The 24,241-nt window shown below is 52.5% G+C and overlaps 1 long non-coding RNA gene across 1 annotated transcript; it reads left to right on the forward strand.

The window, feature by feature from the left end:
- The first annotated feature begins 165 nt into the window (after positions 1 to 165).
- On the forward strand, positions 166 to 22,125 carry LOC137142910 (uncharacterized). The gene is made up of 2 exons (XR_010917043.1): positions 166 to 592; positions 21,319 to 22,125. It is a non-coding gene; the product is annotated as an uncharacterized lncRNA (long non-coding RNA).
- Positions 22,126 to 24,241: the final 2,116 nt, after the last annotated feature.

Consider the following 24,241-nt stretch of genomic DNA (forward strand, 5'->3'; position numbering starts at 1 on the left):
ATGGGGCCAGGTGTGGTGAACAGCTGGGCTCTGAGAGAGCACTGTTGGAGCAAACTGTGGCAGAGGCTGCAGCAATCTGGTGCCTCTGGCCAAGTTGTGGCAAGCACAGGGAGCAGCTTAGGTCCCTGACATATGGTCTGCAAGAAGCAGGGAGGCCCCTAGGAGAAGCTAGTGGGCTCCCTGAGGAGAGAAGGCAGTGGGGGGAAGCTACTAGGAGAAAAAGTGCCCTGCTAAAGGGCCAAGAACTCTGCAGGCCTGTGGGAGTAGAGGTTGAAGAGCAGGGAACTCCAACAAGTGATAGACTGAGAGAGACTCCAGAGGAAGCATTTTCTGGAGACTGGCTCATGCTAAAGGAGCCAGGAAAGCTTTCAAGATGGCCCACAAAAGGCAGAGAACTAAGACCAGAAAGTGGATGGATGAATAAGAGTCCTGTTATCCTCAAAAGGGACGGCACTTGAAAGGTGACCTGGCTGGAGGGCTGGGCCACAGAAGACCCAGACTGCTGCAGAACCAGATTGGCTGACAACTGGGTGGTGCTGAAGTAGAAGAATCCCTGCAGGGCTGTGTCCTGGCTCAAGGAGGTCCTTTGGTGGTGAGTACCCCCATTAGAGGGAAAGACTTCGTTTACACTGTATTGGGTCTGCCAGCAAGGGGTCTGATACTGGGGCAGCCTTTATGAGAGAGTGCAGTCCCCCATCCACTGGCTGGATGGAGTGACTGGGCCAGCATTTTGCTCATAACCAGAGCTGATTTCAAACCCTCATGGCCCACTGGCAGGGAGTGAGCCAACAGGGTGCATGCTGTGGTGGATTCAGTGGGAGGTGTGGTGACCCTGTCTCAGATCCAAGTCTTGTTGGCTGGTAACAGACGTTCCAGATGGGATTGTGGTGCCCATCCAGAATAGATGCTGGGTAGGAGCTTTGCTTTGCGCGTCAGCATTCTGCTTGTTCGATGGGGTTGGCTGAAGAGAGTGAGTTAGATTCTGCTGAACCTTGTGGCTGTGGATAGAGCATTTTTGCCTTATTAGCATTTTTTCTCAGGCAGTGAAGGTTTAAAAATATCTACAAAACAAAGCAGAGTTCAAAGTCAGCACCAACACTTTTGACTTGACTCTTTTTTTAGCTGAATAAATGTGGGGTGTAAAAGTACATAGTTAGGACATTAAGGAGGCACTTGTTGGTCATGCCCACCCTTGTGCCAGAGGTCTACGAAGCTGCTATTGTCACCGTGGTGGTGTCTGCCAGGGAGAGGGGTTCTAGCTATGGGACAACTTGCCAGAGGAATCCAGATGCTGACTATCTTTAGGAAGCACTGCAAGGCTGTCATCTTTGAAAAAGCCTTTCCACTGTAAGCGACACTCACAATTCAAACACTTTTTAGTCCTAACCCCCTTCCAACCCTCCTAATAAGCCAAAACCCTAACCCAGGCAGAGCTCTGCCCCAGTAAAGGGAGAACTGCCAGAGACTCCATGAAGTCTGCTCTTGATTTTATGTGGAAGATGCTGAGATACCACCATGATGGGTGGCAGATAAGAGTTTTCAAAACAATTCCTGCTTCCTATGACTCATCCCAAGGCTCTTTTAATGGTGCCAGGAGATTTTGGACAACCTAAGCTCCAAACAACAAGCCCTTGTCTGCCTGGCTGCTTCCTGTCTGTCTTAGGGCTTTTCTGGCAGGTGAAGTCAATCCAATTGGTAGATGATGACAAACTGAAGGTGCAACAAACACACAGGAGATATTCAAACTATCAAGTGACTGGGCAGATTAGTGGCTAGGGTACAAGGCTAGGAGTCAGGAGACTTGGTTTCCATCCCTGGTTCTGCCTCTGAGCCAGTGTGACTTAGCCAAACCCTTTCCCGTCTCTGTGCCTCTACTTCCCCATCTTATGACTAACAATACTTCCCTTCCCCCAGAGATGGATGGATGGATGACCCTTGTATACAAGAGCTATTATTATGGGTGTGGCAGGAGACAGAAGGATTTTGGTACCAGTAAGTGTAGTGTCCAACACCCTAGGAAAGGAAATAAACAGTATAGATATAGACTGGAGCCATCAGATTCAAGAGAGTTTATTTACAACCTGCCTTCTTAATACTGTCCTAATGTTGTTTCCCATCTCTGAGCATGTGGGATGGGGGTTGAAGGCTGGGAGGGGGAAGTGTCCCTGGAGGCGAATCTCTCTCTCGAGGAGTGGCCCACACCATGTAAGGGCTTTTGATCTACTGTTCTAGCAAAATATGTTCCCCATCAAAACCATCTGGGCAACTCGATGATATTCAGAATCATTTCCATATGTTTAGAAAACTTTCTTGTGAGTCATGAGCAACATTTACAGCAGGCAGATGCTCGATCTCGCACGGCGCTGCCAATGCATCTCGCTCCTGATCTGAAGCCCCACTGAGATGCCAGCCCTTGGCCCCATGCAGCTCTAATAATACATCTCCATTATTACCAGCGGCAGCCCGGCCGTTCCAATGCCAGCCCCTCTCGCAGCTCTACTAATGCATGTCAATCACAGCCTGCAGGATCCCCGCCACTCATCGGCCTGGGCCTCCACACGGCTCTGCTAATGCGTGTCAATCGCCGCTTTCAACACCCCCTACTAGCCCAATTCAGGGGCCCTCGCAGCTGTTCTCCTGAATCAACCATATCTTTGATGCTGCCTGTTGTGCTGTTCCTCCCTCCAGCTCTCTGTCGTTGCGCTTCATTTCTGACCTGCGGCACCCCCAGCTATCTCAGTCCCAGGCACCCACAGATCGACCGGTGTGACTCAGTCCTGGCCTGCAGCCCCCTGCTGTTCCAGCCATGGGCTCGTCCGATGAGGGGTTGCTAAGAGGAAGGCTCAGCATCTGAATCACCGGTAGCCAAAGGAGAGCGTTCCAAGGCGCTGGCACCGCAGCTGTCACTCTCCCAAAATGCCGAGGCTTCCCCTGATGCAAACACCTGGATAAAGGGGGTAGCTGGGGGGAGGAGTGGCGGAGGGCATGGCTGTAGTCACCCTCCACGCACAAGGATGGCTGTTATCTAACAGCCTGGTGCATAGGATTAAAGGCCTAGAATCTCTGGCCTCCCAATACCTTTGCTGGTATTTTTGGCTGCCCATCCAGAGGATGACTTTTCTAATGCCACTTCCCGCCCCAGGGGCATTTCTTCCTGACTGCTGGGCTTGCAATGCGCTAGCAGCTGAGGTACAATCCTCTCTCCACTCCAGCCATCTTTGGCATGGGCCGAAGCCCACTGAAGTCAATGGAAAAATGCCCACTGATTTCAAGGGGCTCTGGGTCAGGCTCTGTGTTCACTCCCCCTTGCTGCTCCTCCTCCCTCTCTGTAGGTCTGAGCCAGGCACCCTCAAGACCCATTGACTTCCTTGGGATGTTCTGGCGCAGAGCACCTCTCAGGATCAGGCTCTCTCTGGGGATCTGGCCAAGAGTCCGTTAGCTCAGGGCAGCTCCCCACCATCAATGTGATGCCCAAATCTCAGAGGTGGGGACAGGCAGGGAGGCTTCCCAGTGCTGGGGCAACCGGGGGCGGGGATGCCGGAGGAGGAGGGAAAGTCAAAGGTGATGGGAGACCGACACTGGGATGTTTCAGGGCCCCTTGTGAGAGACAGAGAGAGAAGCAGGGGCCTCTGGAGGAGAAAAGGAGGCTCTTCAAAGGAGGAGAGAGATCAAGGGTGTAACGAAGCTGGTGACTCCTGGACATGCTGCATGGCAGAAGAGGGAGCAGAGCTGACTCTTTCTCTGAGAATTGGCTGATTTTTTTTCAGAGACTCCCATCACTTTCTGATCCTGTCTTTCCAACATGGAAGCAATTCCTTTCCCAGTGGCTCGGTGTGCGTCTGTCCGTCCCTCCCACCCTTCCTCCCTGCAGGCCCAGTAGAGCGATCAGACACTGACCAGGATTCTAGTCTTGCTCATGTATTGTCACCATAATTCTTCACTACATTCCAGGGGCAGTGCCTTCCTTGCTGGTGATGATGCAGGAGCCAGAAAGGGCCTGAATGTGAATCCTTTCATTACCGGCAAGCAGTTACTACCAATACCAAGTGGCCATCCATCACTGGTCAGGCCCAAAAGACTCTTGAGATTGGCTTAAAATCAGGAGATTTCAAAAAATAATCAACTGGGAGGTTCTCTTTGTTTTTTCTTTTAACCTTTGGGGGGCACTCTGATCATGTTGTCCAAGCTTTTCTCCTCAAACACTGGGGCTAGAAACTTATTTATTACTGAAAGGAGAGCTCAGATTCTCCCATAGTCACCTGAGTCCAGGAACTGGGGTTTCAGTAACTCAGGAATAGCTCATTGGAGTCAGTAGGAATCACTGCTCATCAGTGTAAGAGGTTCACAGCCAGGCTATTATGGATCCTGGGCAGAGGCTGAGCAGCTATCTCCCACACACACAAATCCCTCTTCCTTGTAAATCGAGCAGAGTTAGTTCTGGAGTTGCTGGAAGACAATAAATGGTTGATTTTTGTTGTTTGGGGTGGGTTTTTTTAAGTCCCCTTTCAGCGCAGTGCCAAACTTTAAAAGAATCAGGCCCAGTACATCTCTAACAAGTTGGACATACACTAGTGAGTGAAAAAGAGTTTGAAAAGCTGGCCTAGTGGATCAAGTATCTGCCTCGTATTTGAAAGGTTCTGAGTGCTGTGACGTTTTTCTAAGGTGTGGCTAGGAGTATTCTACCCCAGGCTTTTTCATAGCTCCGAGTGCCAGGATGACATTAACCAATGCCCTCCAGGAGAGAGCTACTGGGCTCTATGGCAGCCTCCCAAAGGAAGTGGCAGAGACCCTGTTGCTAGTGATTTCCAGCTGGCTTGGTCAAAGCGCTGGAGAAAGGGCTGTATAGAGAGAAACCCTGCATTGGCCCCCAAGGATAAGAATGAAGAGAAGTGCCTGACACATTCTCTCCCCTGTTTCTGTGATTCCAGGGTCTGACCGTCCCTCTGCAGAAATGGGAAATAGTTGTGAAGCCTGACTGCAAAAGGCTTGAGAGCCATGCTGGCCCTGTGAGCTGGAGCTGGACCTGGACACATGGCACCAATTCTCCTGCTCCGATTCAGTAGCCCAAAGCCCTGGTTGCTCTTCTCCGTGCGCAGCCTCATGCATTGTTGCCTGGGGCCACTGCTCTTACGAATGCCCAGGGGCTCACTGCAACTCTGTTGCCCTAAGGCCATGCAGCTGCTGTCCACTAGAGACAGTGCTGCTGGGGGAAGGATCCCTTCAGGGCTTATGCTTCACCTGCTGTTTTGCTGTGGCTTCTGCATGTGCAAACAAGGAGCGGTTCTCCCCTCCTGTGGGCCCATGGGCACTGAGCTCCCCTGGCCCTGCTGATGCAGCTGAATGGAAAATGTAACAAATAATTCACTACAGTGATCCCCAGGGGCCCAGCAGCAGGGAAAAGGAGGAAGTAAACATACCAGTGATGGTGTATGGTGCTGGCAGATGGTAACAGGGCGGTCCTGTGGCTTCCCCAAATCCCAGCTGGACAGAAGAGGTCTGGTGGCTTTTAATCTTTAACCTTTTCAAAGGGAATGAGGACGCAAGGCCAGAGTCTCAAAGGTAGTTAGGCTGCTAAATGGAATCAGTGGGAGTTAGGCACCTAAATACCTTTTGAGGGTCTGGGCCTAAGAGACTGGGGGCTCGATCATGCGAGGTGGTAAGGGGAGCTTGGCTCCCACTGACTTCGGTCGATGCGGAGGGTACTCCATCAGCAGGATGGATGGAGTCCTTGCCAAGTAAAGAGTGAGCTGGGACCAGAGCTGTATGTGTGACTGCACTCCAGGGCAGAGAGGAGTGTCTGTCTCTCTGACACTCACCGTTTGCATGGACTTCACTGCAAATCCTTTCTGTCCCCTTATGCTCGGCTTCCTTTCCTCCTCCCTGCTTTGTTTTAGGGGAGCCGTGACACGAAGTGAGTGATCAGAGGGCAATCTGGCGCTGGCTGGAATGTCGGCTCCTGTGACCTGCTGGCACTGAACTTTGGGGTGTGTGTGTGTGTGTGTGTGTGTGTGTGTGTGTGTGTGTGTGTGTGTGTGTGTGTGTGTGTGTGTGTGTGTGTGTGTGTGTGTGTGTGTGTGTGTGTGTGTGTGTGTGTGTGTGTGTGTGTGTGTGTGTGTGTTACTGAAATAGGGTCCCCCCTTTTGCAGAAGGGGTTGCAGAACAATTTGCAGCTTCCTTGAGCTGAGCAGAGCCCAGGTGGCCTGGAGGCGGCTAGACTCCCACAGAGGTTTTGGGTCCCATTTTCCTTTCATTCACACCACGAGGTATCAGTCCATGGAGCTGCTTTGGTGTGAACCTCAACCTAAGGCCTTGTCCATGCTAGCACTTATGTTGGGAAAACATTTGTCACTCAGTGGGGTGAAAAATTCACCCCCTTGAATGACACAATTTTTGACAGCATAAACCCTTGTGTGGACAGTGCTAGGTTGATGGGGGATGTTCTCCCACTGACAAAGCTACCGCTGCTCGATTAGATAGTTTTATTATGTCAGTGGGAGAGCTCTCTCCTCTTGACATAACGTGGCTACACAAGCGCTCTTACAGTGGCATAGCTGCCCCGCTGCAGCTGTGTCGCTGTAAGTTTTAAATGTAGACTAGCCCTAAGTGGGAGGAGAATCAGGTGCTGGGATTTTAGTTGCTCTCAGAAGCAATTAGAGCAATTCCCTCTATATTTTCATGGTCCTGACAACTCCTTCGTTGAGGTGGCAGCTTTGCAAAGTCTCCACATATGTGTTTGGCCCAGAATGCTGTTCTCCTGACACTAAGTGCTGTGCGTGTTCTTGAGTGACCATTAACTAGCTGATGCATTGTGACAGCTGTAAGTTCTTTAATAAGCTTGCATGCTCTCCTTCATTTGCTAGGACCAGGATCTCCAGAGCTGGGATCAGGGTGAAGAGTCACTGATCAGAAATCAGGGCTGAGTCCTGTAGTCTCTGAATAAGAGACGGGCGAGTATTTTCAGTATCCAACACAGAACTCCACATAGGAAGACACTCCAGTCTCCCCAGCCTCTAGCCTTGCAATGCTATAGAACAGAAGGATGACCCAGTGGCTGGGGACCTGAGTTCAATTCCCTGCTCCACCCCAGACTGCCTGTGTGCCCATGGGCAAGTCACTTAGCCTCTCTATGCCTCAGTCCCCTTCGTACAATAGAGATCATAGAAGGACTTCACAGAGGTGATGTGCTAGCTTGATTGCCTAGCTCCCTGCTGGTACAAGGTCTATCTAGAGCCATCAGTACCCTGGTGGTGCCTTGGCCCACCAAGGATTTTCATTCATTCCTTGCTGTTCATAAAAAACATGTTGTCCTGTGTCTCTTGTGGAACTGGATGCTGTGGGAGGCCCACGTGCAGAGCCCTTGGTACCCACTGGGAATAGATCTCCATGGCATGCTTACATTCACATAAAGCAGGCAGTGCCTTTCCCTTAGAAGGCAGATATGTTCATCACTGCATCTCCCATGCCTTCCCCACACAGGATCTCAAAGTGGGGAATCTACTGGTGTCCAGTCCTGGGCATGCAGTGTGATATTGCACCGGCTCCAAAGTTTAGTGAGTTGTGATTACAATCCTTTGTGGGCCTGGTCTAAAGCACACTGCAGTCTTAGGAAAGAATCCCATTGACTTCAGTTGGCTTTGGATTGGGTCCTATGGAAATCGTTTCTTTGCAGAGTCTAATTTTTCTTTCCCCTTCCATCACATGCTTGTTACTGCAGTACGTTCCTGGTGCTAGGCTGTGCCGGTTGCTCTGATCTTTCTGTCAGGCTGCTGGGTGCCAGGCAGTTGGACTTGTTTGTTTTCATGGGGGGGAAAGGAGTGCTGAGTGTTTTGAAAATACATGCAGCTACACACACTCTTTCTTGCACGCACACACTTACAAGGATGCTTTACCCTAGGGAAAGGGAGGCAAATTTTGGGCCTGTCAATACCTCTCTTTAATCCTTTCTCTGCTTCTCAAATCAATTCCCCACAGAATATTCCTCCTATAAATGGATACTCCATGTACAGTACTTTGCTGTAGGCAGCTTCTCCAGAAGTGTCTGGGGGCTGTGCCATGACCCACAATGTCTGTCTGTAGTGCTGAGTGCAAAGGCTACTCTCCCTCCCCTGATGTGCTTCCTCCTGCCCCCCGCCCCTCCCCCCAGATGGATTTCACAAGGGGCAGGGCATATAGGGACCAGAACGAGGGCCAGAATTGGTCCTAGTGGGTGTGCATCCCTTCTTACTGCTGCACACTCTCTAAGCCTCCTAGATCAAAGCCAGGTGCTACAGATCTTCAAGGCTGCTGGTTAACATCCAGGTAGACAGTGGGGATAATAGAATTTAGAGATGGAAAAAACCTATTAGGTCATCTTTCCCCCGTTGTTCCCTCTGCTACATTCTCCAGTGCTTTGTCTAGCCTAGCTTTCAAATGACTCAAGCAACGGGACTCCAACTGCTTCCCTTGGGAGCCTAATCCACGGTCTAATAGATCTGATGGATAGGAAATCTTTCCTGATCTCCGCTTTAAATTTTCCTTTGCTTAATTTCACCCCATTACTTCTGCTTTTACAGTCTGCTTCTCTCTCCACCTCTCCCCAGCCAGTCCCCCAGCACTGACATCAGAGAAGCTACACTGATTTACACCAGCTGAGAATCTGGCCTGCCCTACCTAACTCTGTGTACCGATTCCTATATTTTATCTGTCCCCAGCTGCATGTTCTTCCTTGACACCGTGAGATGCCCATCTGTTGTCAGGAAGATGCCCCTGGATTATTTTTGTTATCAAGCTGATGCTCTATCAGTGAGAATCCAAATGTCCTGGTCCCCAGAGGGGGGTCTGTCTATCTTGGAGAAGGAGCGGAGAGGACTGCTGGTATCTGGCTGCAGGAGGCATTCTCCCTGTACCCCCCAAAAAGGAAGGGGGACCGGCGGGAACTCAAGCAGTCTACGTGCCATCTCCTGGAGAGATCTGCGCTGGCTGACAGAACGGGGCGGGGCAGAAGATACAGGAGACCAACAGAAAAGGAGATAGGCAAGAAGGGAGGGGCGGGGGCTGGTCGTTCTTAGCAGAGTTGCATGCTGGGTTTACATGGGTTAGATACCCTGAGTGCATACAGACATCCACCCCAGCTCCTGTCAGCAGGGTCCATGTTAGCAAAGTGCCCAATTGAGGCTGCCATAATCTCCCTCCTCTGCAGGGCCAAAAATGGGGGCAGTTTTGGCCAAGCAGAAGGCAAGGCTGGGGCAGTTTGGGGACTAACACAGCCGGTTTGTGGCCCCCCCAATGGGTAGACTTCCTAGGTAAGCCTGACCCCATAATCCCCAAGAGATGGAGGGCAAGGCAGGTGAAGCATGGCTGCATGAAGTGAGCTCGGCGTGCTTGTACCTCCCTGCACCACTCTAGCCCCACTCATCTACTGATGGGCCAGGACCGAGGGGGTAGATAAGGTAAAGTCAGGGGTGTTTGCTCTATCAGACCTCTCCCATTACCTTTTCCAGCTGTGCACTTGCACCCTCAACACGTAGGTGTGCTCTGAATGCTCACCAACCCTCCGGTCAGTGCAACTTGGCTGCTCTCCCAGGCTTGCCCCTGTCACTTGCATGCTTGTCGAGCTCCCTGCTGCACCAGGCTGCACATGGCTGTATCTGGCCCAGACCTTGGGAACTGAGGGCCCGTTGTTCTTCTGGAAACAACCGTTGGGGGGCAGAGAGGCCTTGACACTGTTCAAAGGTGGTTGGGAGCCCTGTGCGCTGCCCAGGGCCCTAGTGCTATCGGGAAGGAGACAGACAAGCAGGATCGTCCAATCTCTGCAAGGCTAAGTCCGAGAAGTTAGCTGGGGCTGGACCTTGTATTTATCTGGGTCTCTGAACCATGTGACAGCCTCGGAGTTGGGTTCTCTCTCTGGCAATGGGGATAACAGGTAAACCATGCAGAGGAACCTTACAACAGCCTATACTACCACCCGCCTGCATCAGAGAGAACTGGCCTTGTGGAGGGCAATGGGGAGCACATCCAGATCTGGAGATCCTCCCCCTGGTTCACCCTTCTAGTCTCACCACCTATTACATTATCCCCTGGCTCATCACAGTCACCCTGCCTTCACAGCCCAGAGGCAGCTGAGCTTCACAAACAGGGGGTTCACAGCCAGAGGGGGATTGGAGCCACAGTAAGTGCATGGACCTACTTGTGTGCAGGGATGAGCCTATGGCAGATTTGCTAGGCAGCCCTGCCTTCCCCAGCCGGAGATGTCCCAGGTCGTGGAATACTCAGACCTCCCCCCTCACCCCAGATTACCATGGGATACCGCAGCCCTGGACGCCAGTGGGAGAGAACATGTGGTCCAAGGGCTCAGAACAGGAACCGCGGCCCTGGTAAGCAGAACTAGCAGGCGGGTCTAGTCAGGTTCAGCAGAGGGGACCGTCCTTGAGCACCCTCTCTGTGGGAGGGTTCCTCCCCCAGGAGCCTGGCTCCAAGACCCACAGCAGGAGGAGGAAAATGATGCAGAAAATATCGAGCTGTGCTTCTTCCTTTTCTGGCAGTGGGTGACAGATGGCACATGGGTTATGGTGCATTTCCTATCAGGGGGCTGGACAGGAGACAACGCAGACGGCCATGTTGACAGCATGGGGTCAGCTGAGGCTCAAAGCCCAGCATCCACTTCAAAAGGTGCAATGTAACGTGACATGGCACCAGTGGCCCCAGACTGCAGCAGCAGGACTGTTGCCATTCAGAACCGTGCCTGCGTGCGCGCCGGGGGCAGGGGATGCTAGCACAATGTTTTGTGGGGAGCCACGCTGGCTCCAAAGCCAGTGCAATCCGTCTCTCTTTCGTCAGCACCAAAATCACCGAAAAGACGTCTTCAACGCACCCTCTCCTGGTCCCCCACCTTCAAGCCCTGCTCCTAGTTTCATTGCTAGTTTATGCCTGAGAAGGAAGCAGAGCCGGGAGATCCAGGTTTGGGAAACATGGACCCAGAATGGCCCTGTCTGGGTGTGTGCGTGTGCTTGTTTGCAGATGCCCCCTACATGTGGGTTTGTGCATGTTTGTGTGTGGGTGTGATCGCAGGGATGGGCTTAGCTGTCCAGGTGCCAAAACAACTGACATTTCTCATGGAAATTTGATTTGGATGATGGATTTTCCATCCAAAAAAAAAAAAAAAAAGGGAGGGGCAATTTTCAGGCTTTTGGAATTGAGAGAGAATTGTTTCCAATGAAACACGACAACGCTTGAAGAAAATTCCAATGAAAAGTAAGAAGTGTTCATCAAACTTTTTCATGGGAACAGTTCATTTCCTAAGCAGCTCTTCCTAACCCTGTTCTCAACCCTGACAGTGCCCCCTTTCCGTGCAATTGATTGTGGGTAGATGGCTTGACCTCTCAACACCCCTCAACCCCACCCCCAGTGCATGGCAAAAATTGACAACCCAGCCGAAGCTTGCTCTGAGACATAACTGCAGGGCAGAAATACACTGTCAGCCACAGGCTGCTGGCAAATCAGCACCGTTCACTGCCGAAAAGGAGTTGCCAAGCTGGAAAACTCTTGTGGGTCTGGGGTTTCTAGTCCTCCCTATATGACCCCGTGGGGAGGAGGAGGGATGGCAGCTGTTGGGAGGCGGGTGACGTTTGATGGTACAACCAGCAGCTAGATGAATCATAAAGAAACCTTGCTGACTCGGGTAGGTTTAAGGTGAAAAATAACAGGATTAGAATGTCAAATTGCTGAGTCCTGCAGACCTGAATCTCTCACTGCTTTCAAACTGCCCGGCTTTCTTCCCTGCAGCTGCTAATTAATCTCTCGGCTTCAGGGAAAGGAAAGGAGCAGCCAAGCAAGGCATGTATTGTCCGCTACTAAGCAACTGGAACAGCTGGGGCTGCCCAGGCAGGGTGGGAGTGGGAAGAGAGCATCAATATTTGGGGTTGGGGCAAATAAACTCAGACAGAGGCTTTCGCATCAAATCTCAGCTTCTGATTCATCTTCTGATTTTAGGAAACACTTTGTTCCCATCTCCCGCCCCCAGCCACACTAGACAACAAGACATTTGAAGAGCGTGCTTATTTATATTGTAGGAATATGAGAGGCCTCTGTAAGGAGCAGGGACCCATTGTGCTCGGTGCTGTATGCACACGGAGTGACAGCCAGCCCCTTGCACTGAAAAGCTTACAATCTAAGACAGGACGGCCTGCCCCCCTCTCTTCACAGCTGGGGAACTGATGGAAAGAGACATTATTTCCCAGGGTCATGCAGTTAATCTGCAGCAGGTCAGGGCGTGTTCCCCTGATCTCCTGCCTTCCAAGCCAGTGCCTTAATCTCAAGATCCATCCATCTTTTCTCTCTGTGGAGACATCCACTTCCTGTAGCGGGGGGCCTAGAGCTTTCAGCCTGGAGAGGAAGGGGTCAACCCACGTACATTGTCCCAACACCCAGAAACAGAACCCAGGCAGCTTGTTCTGTTGCAGGTACAACGTAGTGCCCAGCGATCCTGCTCCTTATGAAGTCAATGGCAAAGCAATCCCTGGAGATGTACAGTGTAACCGTATATCAGGTGTAGTTCAATTATTAAGACATTAGCTAATTGTCAGGGACATTAACATTGATTTTGTCAGGCCATGTGCATTTTCCAGCTCAGTTTCTGCAGTAGATTAAATATAACTTAAAGCAGGGCCAGGCACCTTTTTAAACTTCTCATAGCCCCACTGATTCAATGCCAACTTACACCAGCTGCGGATCTGGCCCACTGGCTTAAATTCTTTGGTGTTTGCTCAAGGGGCTGCAAACTGCAACCCCTATTCCACTGCAGGCTCCTGAATCCCAGGGGACCTATCATCCCCTTGGGACGCCGCCTTCCAAAAGAGTCGTCGTCTACCCCACCCCAGTCCAGGTTGTCCCATGGGCTGCTCTGATTCAGGGCAGCTCCTCTCAGTGTCACCTATTCGGGTGTGGTGGTGGTTGGCTATGAGCCCCCAGCAGAGTGATTTGCTCCTTCCACCCACCTCTGGTAGATTTTGCATGTGGCTGGAAGTCTGGGTGAATCAAGCCCAGCATCTATGAAACACAGATTCAGGATAATCAGATCTTGTATTTAGCCAGCACAGCACAACCCAAAGCACTTTACAGGCAGCAGCACAGGGCTGACTGCACCCACCGCTGGAGTGGGCGGGGGGGAAAAGATGCAGTGGATGTTTTGCAGAGCAGCATTACACAGCAGTTTAGGATGTACGTGAAGACTGTCTCCAGTTGCCGATTGCAGAGGGAATTGGAAAGAGGCGTAATGGGATGGGAACTCAGCCCGGGCAATGGGGACCTGACACCCCTGCTCTTGCAAAAAGTGCCGAGGGATGGTTAATGACCACCAGCGATCTCTGGGGCGCTGTTTCAGAGAGAAGGTTGTCATCTGCTCAGTCAGCGGCTCTATTTCCTGCAGTATCCTGGGTTTACTTTAGAGCTCTCCAGCCAAATCCTGATTGCTTCACCCACACCCCCAGGAGCAAATGCCAGGCTGGGGAGATTCGCTGTGACATGCCATCCAGTGGTCCATTTTCAGGTGTGCAGGGAGGGGAGGGTCTCCTTAAAAGTCCCCATTGACATTAATGGGAACTGGTGAGAAGAGGGCTGGGCTGGTGCTTGCAGCGCTAGCCAGAGGCATGGAAGATCTGGGTTCAATTTGGTGCGCAAGGCAGGTGCAAGCTTCCCTGTGCCTTTGTTCTCTGTCTGTCAGTGAGGATAACGATGCTGGGTCGCCTGCTTGTAGGGAAAGGGACTGTCTGTTCCTGTGCGTTTGTACAGGGCCTAGAGCAACAGGATCCTGATTTTGCTGATAAGCCTTTAGATTATACCCTAATACAAGTAATAATAGCAAGGCAGCTGGCTAACTTCCCCAGAGGGGAAGATCTCCCCAGGAGTTCTTCAGGCAGGCATCTCCTTTAGACCAACCCTACCCCCCACCCCACCCCGTTGTTCTCTGGTCACAGCTGAACCATGGAGCCAAGAACCCCACTCCCCGTCAGGGTGCACTTCCCAACACAGGGAGCTGCAAGGCAGATTGATGAAAGGTAGCAGGAGGGACTAAAGAGTCAACCCATCGTGGCTCAAGCTAGGTGCTGTAAACACCCATGCTACGGGACTGTCTCTGTCCCATAGGGCTGACAGTCTAACCAGCCCAGCCAGACCCAGAGTTGGAGGGGAAAGGGAGGCAAGGAGAGTGGAAGTGACTTACCCAAAGTCATACAACAGCTGTGGAACAGAGTCAGGAACAGAACTAAAAGCTCCTGACCGCTGTGCTCTAGCCACTAGCCCACACTGCCTCTCGACCACTTATTGTTGCTCTGGTAGTTCCCAATGGCTCAGATGGCATAGGGGGTCCTGTGGTGCTGGGTGCAGTGCAGCTCTTTATATATTATAACCCCCCTTCCCCCCAAAAAAAAACAACAAAAAAAACCCTGGTTAAAAGACCATTATTCAGGTTGGAAAATGAAGCGTTCAGCATTTAGGAAATGCCAGAATTCGGGGTGCCCATGCAACCTTAACTCTTAGTATGACACAGTCTTTAATTACATGGTCACATCTGTTTCAGCCACGGGGGCTGTGGGAACAACATCATAGCATGCTGTTTTCTGGACCACAAGCCCTACCCAGACCCATAGCTTGAACAGCCTGTGTTTTGACCTCCTCCGCTCTATGCTGCCCCTGTCGTTTAACGAGCAATGCACAGAGCCCCTGTCTGTGCGTGGAGGGAGAGGTGGCACTGAGAGTGCAGAGGGACCTGCCTTTCTCATTCCCCTTTGCATGGCACAGCAGTCCAAGCCCAGGTGCCCGCAGGCCTCATTTCCAAAGGTTCCTGCACTTTAGAAAACAGATCTTGCTGCAGAGCTGCATGGAAGTGGAAGCAGGCCTAGGGAAGGGTCAGCCCAGTGCCTGCTTTGAAGAATCGGGTCACAGGACACCACGTTCTGCCCCCTTGCTCTCATCGCCTCCCCTGTCCCGGGTGCAGAGTCCTGCGCAAACCCGAGTGAGCAGAGCTGTCCCATGGCTTGCCCCCTGGCCAGCCCCAGGAGAATCCCACCTCAGGGGATCTCAGTACAGCAAGCCCAGCCCCACTGATCCAGTGCCTGTGTTTGCACTCTAGCCCCTCATGTCCTGGCCTCTCTGTGCCCCACATAACCCAGTTCAGCAGCTCAAACAATCTCCCTTGCTGGCTGCTATTACTCAACTCCCCCGCCAGCTACTGATCTCCTTCTCTGTCGCACTCCAGCTGTTGCAGGCCCCATACAACTCTGTATTTAGCTACCCAAAGCCCTGCCTCCACCCCCACTCTCCTCCGTGCCTGGGTTGCTTGCCTTCTCCCTTAGGTGACTCTGTGCTTGATCCCTTACCCTTTCAGGGGCTCGATTTCCAAGTACTCAGCGCACCAGTCAGGCCCCTCAGAAAGGGCTCTGCCCTACCCAGGTGCTGAGCCCTCTGGCACCAGTCCCGCACAGCACTTGAGCACACTGGAGTAGCGGTCGCTGGAGTCAATGGGATGTACGTGCATGCTTAAAGTTAGCCAGATGCCCAAGAGGCTTCCTGAATCAGGGCTCGAATGCCTTGCTGGACTGGGGCTGGAGTGGTCAGCACCCTAGAGTTGCCATCTGTCCAGGTTTTCCCAAGACCGGGCCTTTTATTTTTTAGGTACTTCTCCTGGGAAATCTGTACATCTTCCCAGGATGTTCCACATCCCCAGTGTTTGCCAATCACACACACACACACACCCCGGCTCTCCCAGCAGGGAGGCCGGGAGAGAGTGCTCTGGCTCCACCGTGTCTGGGATAGGGCGGTTTGGGAGCAGGGAGTGGGTGGAGAGCTTGGGGGGGCCAGCAACCCCCAGTCACTGCTGCACGCATACCAGCTGCGAGGGGGGGGGCTGTCACTGCTGGGCAGAAGCAGGGTGGAGCTGATTGGCGCCGCATACTGCTGGGTGAGGTTGGTGCCCTCTCCTGGGACTGGAACGGAAAGACAGTGCCCTGGGTCGGTGCACCAGAGTGTATGTGCTGGGGTGTGGGAGGCAGGTGGATTTCGTTTTTTGTACCTCCGTGCAGCCTCAAACCCTCCGTGGGATCTGGCTGCAGACAGCCCCTGCACTGCTAGACCTCACGAGGGCAGCTCTCAGAGCAGGGCTGATCCCTTGATTGCGTCTCAGAGAGAAGGACTCTTCCAAACCAGCCAGTCCCAGGTGGAGGGGAGCAGCTCCCTGGATTTGGGCTCTAGGCTGCACTCCTACTCTGCCTTGACACATGCCAGGCCTGAGTTCAGGCCTGTGCTTTTCTGAGTTCAGGCGGCCTAAGGTTTCCTTCACACCCTGTGTCCTCCTTGCTCTGGGGTTTATGTTCCTCTGTAGTGCCCCATAACAAATCGCTCGTCAGCACAGTTCATTGCTCTGCAGGTATCGTGTATATAATCTCCCAAGAAAGTGTTGAGGAATCATTGTTCTTACCAGCTGATGGAAACGCCAAACTTGGTAATGATGGGGCCTTGCACTATTGGGCGTTCACTGGTCCGGTAAGTGTTTGAGGGGTGTGCAGTTATCCCAGCACTCTCACACAGGCACCATGCTTCGGGAACTTAGCCATCTTCTACGAACCTCAGAGCAGTGTAAAGATCTTACATGCACAGCACACCTTCCATCCCAATGTCCTGGGCAAACTTAAAAGGACCACAATATTGCTGCGCCGTCTGCTGCATTTTACCTGCTCCTGTCACAAGTAATTCAAAGCAGTTCTAGGGCCTGTGTCACACAGAAGGTCAGACCAGATGATCACAGTGGTCCCTTCTGATCTTATAATCTATTAATCTGTGTGTGACGTGGAAAAGTGCTTTAATGTGGATGAAAGAAAAATGGGTGGTTCTTTGTCTTTTCAGCTTGTTTGCTTTGTGTATTTGCCAGACCTTTGGGTATGGACAAGAATCATGGCCCCCAAAAATCAAGAGATTGGCTTAAAAACAGTAAGATTTTATGTATCTTATTTGGCATCTACTTTTTGAGTCTTTAGGGTTCACATTGTCAAGCTTTTCAATGCAGTCATGAGGGCTAGAAACTTTTTTTTAATTAAATAGATGTCTTAAATAATGAGATTGTCACGTCCCCAGGAGTCCTGGTGCTGGGGATGTAAGAAAAACGCTAATTATCGGTAAAGGCCTGTATAGTCTGCTTCCCCTCTTGTCTGTGTGGGTCCTTCTTACAGCCACAGGGAGGGGGAAACAGGACTGCAACACCACAGTCACTGGGAGGGGACTTGGGGCCAGGTCTGACCCTGCTTTTAACCTGGGCTGCTTGGGTTTTAGGTTGATTAGCATCCCTGTAAGCTGGTCTATAGGGTCAGACTCACCAGAGCTGGAGATTCACAGTTCCCTGCATTGGTGCCCTCTGCTGTCAAGGGGGTGGATCAGAGGGCAGCTGGCAGGACAGCTGCTTGCCCTCTTATGGGGCTCACCCAGGGGGAGGCCAATTTGAATTCCCAAGATGGCTCCACAGGTGTCCTGCTGGCAGAGGCTGCAGAGAGAAAACACTGGATTGGTGCACTCCCTAGATGGGTGCTCTCGCTTTGGGCAGTCCCTCTTTTGGGGGCACTGCTGGCCACCAAGAGTCCCTGCAGTGTTTGGCACATCTGTCTGCCTCCACGGCCTTCTCCCTGGGCGTATTTTCCACCCTTGGAGCCTCCTACCAGGTTGAACACTGGGGGAAGCTGGCAATAAACACTGTGAACCTAGCTCGTAGCCTGTGTGCAGGGAGCATCTCGGGGGAGTGGCTGGCATGCCGCAGATGCCTAGCCCCACATAGCAACCCAGCATGGGCAGTTTGGGGCAGGGAGTGAAGAATGCAGCACATGCAGAAAGAGACAGGCTGGAATGTGGCCAGGACGCTGAGATCGGTGCCACCTCTCTTGCAAAAGGCACCACGGGGATCCTTCACAACCACCTTTGGCTAGGGCTGCAGTGTTATGCCTCTTCTCTCTGTTTGGATGCTTGGATGGGTTCAGCTTGGCGTGAGAGGGAAGAGTGACACCTGCTGGTTCATCAGAACCACAGCCTGCGGGACCCTTTCCTAGGATTGCTCGCCCAGCCACGCTTGGGCAAGCTGACAGGATCACAGCACAAGGCGCTGTGGCTGCAGGCAATACAAGGCGCCCTATAATGTGGCTGAATACATTTCCAGCTGCAGATGGTACATGTTTCACTTAGAAAAAGAGGCGAGTCGTGCAGCAGGTGACGCACAGGTACAGCATGCACAAGCGTTTAAGACCAGAATCTCCACTAATGCTTCAGGGAGCTGGGTATTCTAGCTGTTAAATCAAGGAGGGAGCAGTATCTTTCTGGGAAATCAACACATGGCTGAGATTTTTCAGAGCCGAGCATGAGTATTCCCAGGTCCCAGTGAAATTAGCCACTCTCTGGCTCCCAGGTGAAGAGATCTGACATGCCAGGCACATTTTAGTGCGGTTGGTGTTCTGGGCAAATAAACCATTCTTTTCATGTTGGCCAGTGTTGACAAATGCACATCAGCCAGGACCTGGGAAGGTGTCGACCAGTGCATGTCAGTCAGGAGCTGGGCTGACTGGGTTTGATCATTCAGCAGTGAAATCCCTGGCAGACAGAGCAACTGTTCTTGCATTAGGATTTCGTTAGTGGGATGTGTATGCGACACTTCTGCCACTTTCCTGTCTCAGAATCTTGCATACAGCCTAGTACTCCAGTAATTGCCCAGTCTACCTCTGTATATTTTCTATAGGCCATCAAATACCCACGTACTCTTCCTAGATCCCAGGATCATTTCTACATCCCAATTTCCCAGGACACTCTGCATCCTACCAGACTAGCATTTCTCTTAGGTCCCGGTGTTCTTTTACATACAAGTACCAGAAGATCTTCCTGATATCTCAACGTCCTTCCCATGTCGTAGTACCCTATATCATCCCTTCTTCTCAATAGACTTGTTGTATCCCAGTACTCTTCCTTTATCCCCCAACCCACTACCTTTCCTACTTCCCAATCTCTGTTCAGCATTGCTATGCTCTTCCTCGTCTCCATTTAAATGGTGTCTCCCCATCAGCATGAGAATGTCTCATAAACCGTAAGGAACGAATCCTCCTTGTGATGAGGAGAAGTGTAGTTATCCCCAAGTAATAGAGGCGTAGAGAGATGAGGACCCAGATCCTCAAAGGTTTTTGTTCCTAACTTTCTACTGATTTCAATAGATATTAGGAGCCTACATAACTTTGAGGATCTGGGCCTACACGAGTCACCCACAGTCACAAAGGGAGACTGGCAGAGCCAGGAATTGAACCCACGTCCCCACCTTTAACCGCAGGCCCTTCCATACCTCAGTTTGCTGTTGTCCTCCCAACAGGCCGCTATTTCTGCTGTGGGACAATTGCTACCCGATCAAGGTTCCTTTCCAGGGCCCAGCAGTGCTGTGAAGCCAGCATATCTGTGTTATGAGGCATGAAGCGGGTCCTGCGGTGCAAGACTTCCTACGTTAGTTCCCCCTTTATCACAACAGTAAGAGTTTCCAGGCCAGCCTTCTTCACTCTGCTCTCTTTGCTGCTGCCTATCCCAGCAGGGCTGCAACAATCTGCTCAAGCAATGCACCACCACCAACCTGCTGTTAACAACAACACTTAGGGGGAGAAAGCATTGAATCTCCAAAACATTTTGGACAGGAAAATGGGGGGTAGGACAGCATTCAGTAAGCAGAAAGTGCCCAGGCAGCTGTCCCTGTTCTCCTTGGAGCATTGCTTTGTAGGCTGACAAGCTACAAGGCACCACAGCTTCTCCCGAACCCTCCCTGATGAGTCTGCCACACCTGGGGAGAGGAAGGAGTGGGATGACGCAGGGACAACTTGTTTTGAAGCCAGCAGAAGGGTTATTCGCAGGATGATCTTAAATGCAGGGCCAGAGGATGGTAGCGGTTCTAATACGAGAGGCTGAAATGCTGACTGCCAAGTGGAATAGGATCACCCAGGTACCTCCCTGTCTCCACTTCCCCCCCCTCCACACACACACACACACACACACTTGTCTGTGCCAAACTGCACTCCAGCAGAATAGAACATGTTAAACCAACTGCTCATCCTCAAATGCTTCCTGGCCCCACACACGCTGATTTCCTCACACCCACCCACCCTCTCCCCGTACAGCACATGTAACTACATATGATTTCTGACAGCGTTAACGAACAGTCATTTGCAGCATGATGGTGGCTGCGGAAGACCCCTGTGTTAGTATCCAGGTGATGCGGCCCCGCTGAGATGCCATGTTGGGAACACAGAATGTGAAAGTGACACAGACAGCCAATTTTTAAAAAAAGAACAAAAGAAGCAAGAAGGTCCTACAAGGAAACCTGTGGCAGGGTTCGGTCCAGCTCCAGTAGCCCCAGAACCCCACTGGATGCAGTACACTTGAATTACATGGTTGCTTATCTATTACTCTTAAGAGAGATGGCCAGACATGTTGCTCTTATCAGACCAACTACACGCCGTAGATTGCCCTTCAACACATGTACACACCCAGTCCCTTCCTTCTAAGTTTAACACTTGCTTTATGTAATGTCGATCTCCGTAAGGTACCAATGACTGTAGTATCTAGACACTGTTTATAACTCCTTCCCTGGCATAATAGTCATCACTTAGCTGCCACATGCATGAATCCCCGGTATAACCACCACCTCCGCGTAGCGCGCCTAGTGCCAGAACCCCAAGCACCGTACCTACCTCTATGGTCAGATCACAGAACTCTTTCCCAGCAGGTTAATCCATTTTCTAGTTTCTGTCTGGACTGTGTAGAAACACTGTATGTGAGGGATTCTCAACCTTTCCTACACAGCAACATCTCTCCCATGTACCTGGGATCTAACTTGGACTCTGCTCCTAATTAGCAAGGTGGAAAGGGCGGCAGTGTCTAGGTTGAGAACCCCTGCTCTAGGTAAGGGTGCAATGGATAAAGAGTGTTATTGGTGGCTGAAAAGGGAGTTGCAGGGTGGGAACAGCAGCTCACAAGTTCATGCACTTCACTTTTTAGTGGGGGGTACAATGCAAACCTAATCGATCGAATAGCTGACATCTAATGTGACATATACAGATGGCAAATACAGGCGTACTCACATATAAGCGTAGACATGAGAGATGGAATTAGGTCGTCTTGCCTATGCCCTGGCTATTTCAGCAGCATGTTTTCCAATGCCCCTGCCAATCCAGTTTGCAGCACCTCAAGCCACCGACCTGCCTCTTCTTCCCTTAAGAAACTATCTCCAAGCTTAACAGATCTGAGCATTAGCACATTTCCCCCTGAGCGTGTGTAACCTCTCTATAGGTGCGGGCACGACTGCACTGTGCACAAGGCAGCTCAGCTGACTCTACAGGCGCCCCCCTATGCATCCTGCTGCTTGCAGCGGGGATGACAACAGCGCTCGGCGCCTGCAAGGACAGCGGCCCCCGTCCCAGCCGCGGCTGTGAGGCGGAGGAACTTCGAAGACTTACCCCAGGCACCAGGGATGTGGGTCCAGGGACGCCAGCCTCTGGGGAATCCGGAGTGACTCTGGGGTGAGCCCGACGCGAGGATCCGGGCGCGGGGAAGCCCTTCCCGCGGGGCTGGACCGCAGCCAGCTGCCTCAGCACCCTCGGGGGCCGTTTGCTGAGCGGGCCAGGCAAGGATCCGCGGTTGCCCCCGCCCCTGGACCGCTGCCTCGGGTCTCGGCAGGAGCCTGCCCTGCTGGCGGGAGGCTGCCCGCCATCCTCAGGGGGCAACTCCCCAAAGTCTTGCAGCGGGGCTCGCTCGTGTGCCGGGGGGGAAGGGACAGCTGGACTCCCCCTTAGCGCAACCGTGTCGGCCTTAGCTGCTGCTGCTGCGCGGCTGCCTGGCTCTCCCCGCGCAGCGGCTCGGCCCCCACCATGGCCGGGGCACCGGCCCTTGGCACGGCGCAGAGGGCACGTCTGGCCTCATCGGCCGCCCTGGCGCTCGCCGCGTGCCATGTTGCCGCCTAGCTGGAGCGCGCGCCGCCCTGCGCTGGCCCTGCGCTGCGCTCACCTCGGCCGCGCCGGGCTGTCACCTGCGCGCCGCTCGCACCGGCCAGCCTGAGATAACCAGGCTGCCCGCCCGCCCCGCGCACTCTCCCCCCCCCCGCCCTCGTGCAGGCGGACAGCCAATGGGAGCCTCGGCCACGGTCCCCGCGCGCCCGGGTTGGCCGGACGCGGGGCTGGGGGCGGGCCCTGAAGGGTTCCCTTTGCTTAGTATTAGTGAAAGCTCGCGGCGGCCAGGGACAGGGGGCTGGAGACCCGCCCGCTTTACAGCGCCCGGAGTCCGGGCTGGGGCACGTGGCTGTTCCTTGATCCGAGCCGCCGGGGGACGGTGGCTGGCTCCTGCAGGCCTGGGAGGGACGGAGCCTTGGAAAGGAGCCGAGGATGGAGAGCGGGGGGAGCAATGAGACAGCGGCTGGGCAGTGCCTTGCAGGCAGGGAGCGAGGGAGGAGCGGGCACCATGTGTGGGCTGGGAAAGAAGGAGGCCAATGCTCCAGGTCAGTTTTCCCCGTTGCAGATCTCCCCGTCCCCCACGCCCCTTGTTTTATTCGCCCAGGCCCCAGGGTCAGGCCCGAAATGTCTTTTGAAGAACAACAAAATGCAAAGCGGAGTGATCGAAAGGGGGCCCTGCCTTGTTCCTGTGCAAAAAGGGACAGCAGCTGCTGGGAACTCTGGGGGGAGGGCTGGGGTGTAAGGGAGAGGCGACAGGGTGGAAAGTGGAGGGAGAAAGAGCAGGACTTGGACCATGGGGGATTTATTTCTCCAGTGCAAAGAAAAGGAAACTTTCCAGGGGGAAGCCACAGCACAGGTGCAATTAGATAAAGTGGATCAAAGCCAAGCAGGGTGAGTGGGAGGCATGGCCCCGACCGTTGTAGGGAGAACTGGGCTGTGTGCCCCATTTGTACAGATGGGGACTAGGGGAGCCTTCCTTCTCCCCATCCTGCCTAGCACAAGCCCAGCCCCAGGCTGGCAGGAAGGGGACAGGATGAGAATGGCGTGTGTGCCATTTCTCCAGCAGACTTTCAGAGATTATGTTGTGCAGTGACTGGAAACAGGAAGGATTCAGAGATTTAGGGAACATGGAGGAATTAGACATTGGGATTAGCCAAAGGGCTCATGGGAGCCAGATGTTCTGAGTGAAGGAAGAGTTATGAAACTTAGTGTGCAGTCCTCCTTGCTCTCCAGTCCTGCCTTTCCTTGCCCCTGAACTGACACAGGGACACATCTTGTTGCCCTCAGGAACCCCAAACTCCCTGTCCTCTGCTCTCTGATACAATATTGCATCAAGTTCAGAGGCTCAGTCCTTATCTTTAGGGCACTCACTGGCCTGGGTCCCGACTATCGGAAAGATTAGCAAGAGCTTTGGGACAAGGACCCTGCTTGACAGTGCTGCTCCCCCGGCACAATGGACCTTTCTGCTGTAAGGCTCATCTGAGGAGAAGACAGCGCTTTCATGGGGGCTGGTTTGTGACTGGGAATGAACTGCCTAGCAGTAAGGGCCATCACAAATCTCCCTACCTCGCTTTATGGGGGCTTTTCTTTACCCTGCTTTCTCTAACCAGCATACGGCAGAGTGTACGTGAAACCCCCTCCCCAAAAATGCCTACCAAAACAAACACCCCACCACATACACAATTCTCCCACTGGGAAGGGGATGAGAATGAGAACAAATCGCACATGACAGATGTGAGTCATGTTGCTTAATGCATGGCTGGAAGGTGCTCAGGTACTATGGTGTCGAGGACAATATAAGAATCTATACTGGCTAAAATACAAGCTAACTTAATTCCTTATGCAGTGCAGGTCAAATGCCTATGACGCCAGTGACTCCTCCACCTCCCCCATTTGCATCTAGGGTTGCTTACGGAAAGCTGAGCAAATGGATTCCATGAGCCACTGCTCACTGGAATTGCCAGATCAGATTTGTGGTCCCTCTAGTCCTGTATCTTCTCTCCAGCAGTGGACAGCACCAGCTGTTTCAGAATAAGGACCTGTAGCAAGCAGTTATGAGATATGCTGCCCCCAGGGAAAGTTTCCTTCTGACCCCCAATAGCCGCTAGAGAGGCTGGCTTATGCTGTCTAGCAGGTGAGTTTCTATCCTTTCCAAGGCTCTTGATTTGTTTTTTTAACCCTTACTATTAGAAGTCTGTTATCCATATAAACATCCAGGCCTTGTAGTGTCCTGCTTCATTTTTGGTCTCAATAATATCTTGTGGCAA

Source organism: Emydura macquarii, unplaced genomic scaffold (genome assembly GCF_026122565.2).
Source record: "Emydura macquarii macquarii isolate MOO-44397 ecotype Brisbane River unplaced genomic scaffold, CSIRO-AGI_Emac_v2 contig_3287, whole genome shotgun sequence".
Taxonomy (NCBI): Eukaryota; Metazoa; Chordata; order Testudines; family Chelidae; genus Emydura; species Emydura macquarii.